At 40.7% G+C, this 6,293-nt stretch overlaps 1 pseudogene; it reads left to right on the top strand.

The window, feature by feature from the left end:
• The first annotated feature begins 4,544 nt into the window (after positions 1-4,544).
• Positions 4,545-4,911, top strand: LOC103729048 (annotated as a pseudogene).
• Positions 4,912-6,293: the final 1,382 nt, after the last annotated feature.

The following is a 6,293-nucleotide window of genomic DNA, read 5'->3' as shown; positions in this document are numbered from 1 at the left end:
TCTCTCTCTCTCTCTCTCCTTAAGAAAAAGTGAGAAAGAACTCCTGAGAGTTGGAGAGGCTCCAAAGAAGGAATACCACAGCTTGGCTTCTCTATGTCCTGCAACCAAAGCATGTGGTCTAAAAACCTCATTCTGAGAACACTGTGCTCCATGCAGGAAACTGGAGAAAAATAAATGGGAAAACATTGAAGGGCAACTTGTGCCTCATAATGAGAAGAATTTGGGGCACAATTAGGCATCTCTCATAGACGTGGGTGAGAGTGAGTGCTTACCTGCATCCTCTGTCAGGGTGTAAGAAAGAAAGTCTGAAACTTATGGACATATACTTGTAATAAAAAAAAAATTCAGGCAATTCAAGTCCTTCTCTGAAAGTTTGAACCAAGGCTTGCACTCTGTCCCTTTAGATGCTCCTAGCATAGCTACCCTGAAAATTTCATTGTAAATCAGGCTGAGTCAGCCTTAGAAACCCCCAAATCCTCTGACCCAATGGCTAGATCACAGGTAAAAGATACAGGTTACAGTAAAAATTAAAAAACAAAACTTACTTTTGTTAAAATTGAAGAAAAATATATCTTCACAGATTTACTAGAAAACAGAGTATCTTCTTATTTAGCCCAGCACATATGCTGCTGGTTGCCATGGATTTGATGTGTGGACTAAAGTTTCCAAGAAAAAAAGCCATACCTATGTTAAAGTTTCCATGAGGCTGATTGACTGATTAGAACGTCTACTGACTGAGGAGAATTGGAATGCTGTAGATCCAGAGGCAAAATTACTTTGGGCTATCTTTAGTCCTCTTGCTAGCCACTTATTGCTCACCTCTGCGTCTGTGTAATACCCTCATGCCTATCAAATAAACCCCTGGAATGCTTTAGCCCTGCAGATCACTAACTTCCTTCAAAGCTAAAAACAGCATTTGAAACTTAGGGCAGAGGTTTTCCTGCTTTGCTATAACTGGCCTACCTGTTGCTCCCTTGATTTATGACTTCTTTTGTTGTTCTTTGATGATAAAACTTCATGAAACTGTTTTAGGATTTGGCCAAAGAACCTAGAAGACAAGACTTTTGGACTCACAAGAAAACAGCTTCATTAACCAGTCAGGACCCAGGCTGATTAATCACGAAAGAAAACTGGGCCCTGAACTGGAGTTTTACATGTCATTTTATAGGAAAAAATAAGAAGCATCCGTGGTTAACTATTTATTCAACATTATATGATTGATTGATTCTATCTCTAAGAGAATAGAAAAAGGGATTTTTAGAAAAGAAAACATATAAACATATAAAATATATAACAGTGTGATCAACTGGACCTCAAACTATGTTTGCATCTACTGCCATCTGGTGGTTTACCATTGGTGGTCTTTCTTATTTTTGTAACTTTTTATATAACCTTGAGTGAAAGAATGTTTTTGCCTACTAAGTACATTCAAGGGATGAGTGAAGGGAGGGGGCGGGGTTCACTCTTCAGAGAATATAGGAGAAGCAGCAGCTACAAAATTACATGGCTTACTTACTAAATTTTGGGGACTCGTGTACCAAAGCCACTTCTACAATGGAATATGTATTTGAGACAAACTGAATCTGTGATCCCAAGCTATGGGTCACTAATATTTGGCTCAGAATAAACTATATTATTTCCTTTGAGCTAAGAGCTGTGTTTTATATCAGAATATGTCTCCTCAAACTTCAAAAAATCTGCATGTTGACTGGAGAGGTGGTTCAGCAGTTAAGAGCACTGACTACTCTTGCAGAAAACCTGGATTCAGCTCCCAGCACCCACACAGCAACTAACAATCATCTATAACTCCAGTTTCAAGAAATCCAACACCTTTTTCTGGCTTTCAAGGGCACTGCACACACATGGTGCACCTACATACAAGCAGGCAAAACACTCAGACACATAAAATAAATACATAAAAAACACTTCAAAAAAATTGGTATATTAAGCTGGCTAAGGTGCCACATGCCTGTAATTCCAACATCTGGAAGGTGGAGGTAAAAGGACCAAGCTTTCAAAATTAGCCATCCTAGACTACGTAAGACCCTGTCTCAAAAAAAAAAAACCCTCATACTGAGTGTGGTGGTTCTTTAGTTCCAGCACTCAGGAGGCAGAGGCAAGCAGATCTCTGTGAGATTCAATCCAGCCTGGTCTACATAGCAAATCTCAGACCAGCTGGGGCTACAAGGAGACCCTGTCTCAAAAAACAATCATATGATATTAGTAGGTGGGACTTTGGAGAAGTAATCGGGTAAGAGTAGCGTTGGGCTGGGGGTATAGTTCAGCTGGCAGAGTGCTTGCCTCACATGCATAAAGCCCTGATTTTGTTCCCACTACTACATAAACTAAACATGGTGGTATACACCTTGATCCTAGCACTTAAGAGGTAGAGACAGGGAAACAGAATTTCACAATCACTTTTGAGTTGAAGGCCAGCTTGGAATTCATGGGACCTTGTCTAAACAAAACAAAATAACCCCAATTTCTTATTGGTTGGAGACTATTGTATGAGCCAGCAAATGACTCAGTAGGTAAAGTACTTGGTACAAGCTTAATGATCTGAGTTTGATCTCCAGAACCTATATAAAAGGGGAAGGAGGAAACTTAACCCCACAGGTGTTCTCTGACCTCCACACATGTGCAATGGCATGCATGCATCTTATACCAACACACATCTATGCACACACAAATAACAATAATAAATTTTTTCAAAGATAGAGCCTTCATGAATAGGTTTAGTACCCTTACAAGCAGAACTGTTCTCTAGCCCTCTTTCTGCCATTGCAGCCAATGAGAAGTCTGTAGTCTTCTGTCTACAAGAGCACCCTCACCACAATCTGACCTGGTGGCTCCCAGGTCTCCAACTTCCAGTTCTCAGAGTAATGAGAAACTGTTGCTTGCAAGTCACCCAGTCTATGGTATTTTATTATAGTTGCCCAGATAATTTCTAAAATTGTTTTATTATGTATGTGCGCATTTATTATTTCTGTGTGTGTGTGTGTGTGTTTGTGTCTGATGCAGCACAGCAGAACAAAAGAAAGCCTCTCAACAAGGTAGAAGGGAAGAACCAGCTCCCAAAAGTTGTTCTCTGATTGCCACATGTATATTATGGACTATGGTATTTTATTATAGTTGCCCAGATAATTTCTAAAATTGTTTTATTATGTATGTGCGCATTTATTATTTCTGTGTGTGTGTGTGTGTGTTTGTGTCTGATGCAGCACAGCAGAACAAAAGAAAGCCTCTCAACAAGGTAGAAGGGAAGAACCAGCTCCCAAAAGTTGTTCTCTGATTGCCACATGTATATTATGGATCAAGATTGTACACACATATAAATACAACAAATAAATGTAATTTTTAAAATGTTACATACTGTGTGATTCACATTGATGAGAATTCCAGGAGACAGAAAGCAGATCGGGGTTGCCAGGGGTGGGGGAAGGAAGGGTGGGATTGAACCTGGGGTGTCACACATCTTATGCAAGTGCTCTACCTCTGAGCTATACCCCAGGCCTTTTTTAAAAACGTATATTTTATTTATTATTTTAATTTTATGTGTATTAGTGTACTGCCTGCATGAGTGTAAGTGTACCCATATCATGCAATGCCTGAGGAGGTCAAAAGAGGGCGTTGGATCCTCTGAACCATCTCTCCAGAGTGCTGAAATTACAACCGTGAGCCATCACATCTACAACTGTGGCTAGATTCAGTCTTCTTAAGAATAACATTCAGGGGACTGGAGAGATGGCTCAGCAGTTAGGAGCACCAGTTGCTCTGGCAAAAGACCTGGGTTCAGTTTCCAGCACCCACACAGTGACTAAAACTGTCCATAAACTCCAGTTTCAGGGGGTTCAATACCCTGATCTGCCTCTGCAAGTATTTCTCACATGTGGTACATTTACAGATACACAGACAAAACACTTATACACATAAAATAAAAATAAAAAAACTTAAAAGTAACATTCACTAACATTTGATTCTTCAGCAAATTTGGGACTCCTATTTTTCATGTAGTTAGTGAAATTATATTACTATAGCCTCCACTGAAGATGATATATATTTTGTGCACTTTACAAATTTCGTCATTAGCTTTCTAGGGAAATCAAAGATCAGACAACTTTTTAAAATTTTTTAATTTATGTGTGTGTATGTTTGTGTGTGTGTGTGTGTGTGTGTGTGTGTGTGTGTGTGTGTGTATGAGTAATCCACTGTATGTATGCATGTGGAGGTCAGAGGAAAACTTCCTCCCATGTATGTCCTAGGGATGGAGCCCAGGTTTTCAGACTTGGCAGCAAGAATCTTTACCAGCTGAACCATCTTGCTGGCTCCAGATTTAACTTTTTAATTCATTAAGGATATACCCTGGACTTGCAGACATCTTCCTAGCTCTGCCTCCCAAGTGCTGGGATTACAGACCTGTGCCATCACACTTGGCAGACCTAATAGAGTCTTTCTACTGTTCTTTGGCTATCCTTGAATTCCTGGGCTCAAGAAAACCTCCTCTCTCTCTTCAGCCTGGCAGCAGCAGTAATAAACAGCAGCAAATGACCAAGGTTAAGAATTAAGACCTTCATGGTGAGAAGGAAGAGCTGCTGAAACAGCTGGGCAATCTGAAGGTGGAGCTCTCCCAGCTGAACATCCTAAAGTGACAGGTAATGAGATGTTCAAGCTCTCCAAGATTCAAGTTGTGCTCAAATTCATTGCTGGTAACCTCGCCTTCATTAACCAGACTCAGAAAGAAAACCTTGGGAAATTCTACAAAGGCAAAAAATACAAGGCCCTGGACTTGGGGCTCAGGAAGAGGAGAGCCATGTGCGCTGGCTCAGCAAGCATGAGGAGAAGCTGAAAACCAAGAAGTGGCAGTGGAAGGAATAGCTGTACCCACTGTAGGAGTCCACGGTCAGGGCCTGATGTCACTGCAACAATAGAACACAAAGCTGACTGGAAAGAAAGGGAAGAGGGAGGGAGGGCTGGCTTCCTGCCTCAGTCTCCTGAGTAGCTGGGATTGAATACACAGAGCATGTGCTCAAAGTATTCTTGGGATCCAGGACTGTTATCAGGAGGACTATTGTAAGTTCAAGGTCAGCCTGGGTTACAAAGGGAAACCCAGTATAAAAAATAAAATAAAATAACTTACTGTGATATATTAATTGCAGGTGATGAAAATGGAAACGGGAGACAAGCTGTAAGACTGTAAATCAACCTCAGCAATTTGTCAGAAAAACCTTCTGATGCTATTCCTTACCTACAGTTCCTAGAATATCCTGTACAGTAGCTCTGACAACCCAGGGTTCCATGTAGAACAGTGTCTGACTCAGAACAGATACTTAATGCCCTTCAAGCACATAAATAAATGTCAAATTTCGAAGCCAGGGAGCACCTATGTGCGATTAAAGAAGAAACACACACACCACCACCACCACACAGAGGAAAACAGAATGTTTACAAAGAGGAATGAGACTGACAAGTTTCTAAGTCATTTCTGGTTTAGGTCAAGATGTTGCAAGTGGTCACTGACTAAACCAGGTGTTTCCAGGGTCTTGGCATCTTGTTCAAAGAATTGAAGAAGTGTACACAAATAGCAGGGTAACAAAGGATTTTATTCAAAAGCAAAGTGAAACTACAGGCCAGTTATACTGCAAGAAAGCATCAAATTCCAAGTGAGATTTACTCAAGAGTCCTGGTTTACTGTTTGAGGCTTTCCTCTGTTGACCAGGAATAGTTGGTTGTCAAGGGGCAAGGTGTGGGTGGTTGGTTTCCTGTTTTGATTGACAGGTGTGGGTTATGTAAGCCTTTGTTCACTGTGCATGTCCTTTCCTGTGATGCATCTGATTTTAACCATATACATGCCCAATCATACATAGGCATAAGGTGATAAATGTAATACCGAGTGAGAAATGCCAAATAAAGAGTTCTTTATTAGCTAGCTAGTAAAAGAAGCTGGCAGTCAGAGATGGGGCTAGTGCCTAAAAGAACTCTTGACCCTGAGGAGAAGCAAGGCAGGGTTTATAAAGCTTAAAACCATAATTACATCATGCCAGGTGCAAGTCAGATAACAAAGATTTAACAAACCGGGGACAGGTCAGACAGATAACAAAAATTTATCAAACCAAAAGCAGGTCAGTGAACCAAAGGGGTTTTCAATAGTTCAGTGAGAGAATAAGTTTTCTCAGAATTATTGAAATGTTGATCTCCTGATCGTTCTGCCTCACTAACTGTGGACAGCAAGGGAGGTAGTGATGGAGTGGTTAACTGTGATCAGCAAGGGAGGGGAGTGATTAAGTGGTTAACTG

Source organism: Nannospalax galili, unplaced genomic scaffold (genome assembly GCF_000622305.1).
Source record: "Nannospalax galili isolate Female #2095 unplaced genomic scaffold, S.galili_v1.0 scaffold710, whole genome shotgun sequence".
NCBI classification, from domain to species: domain Eukaryota; kingdom Metazoa; phylum Chordata; class Mammalia; order Rodentia; family Spalacidae; genus Nannospalax; species Nannospalax galili.
Note: the sequence above shows the minus strand (reverse complement) of the source record. Positions and strands in the feature narration are given on the sequence as shown.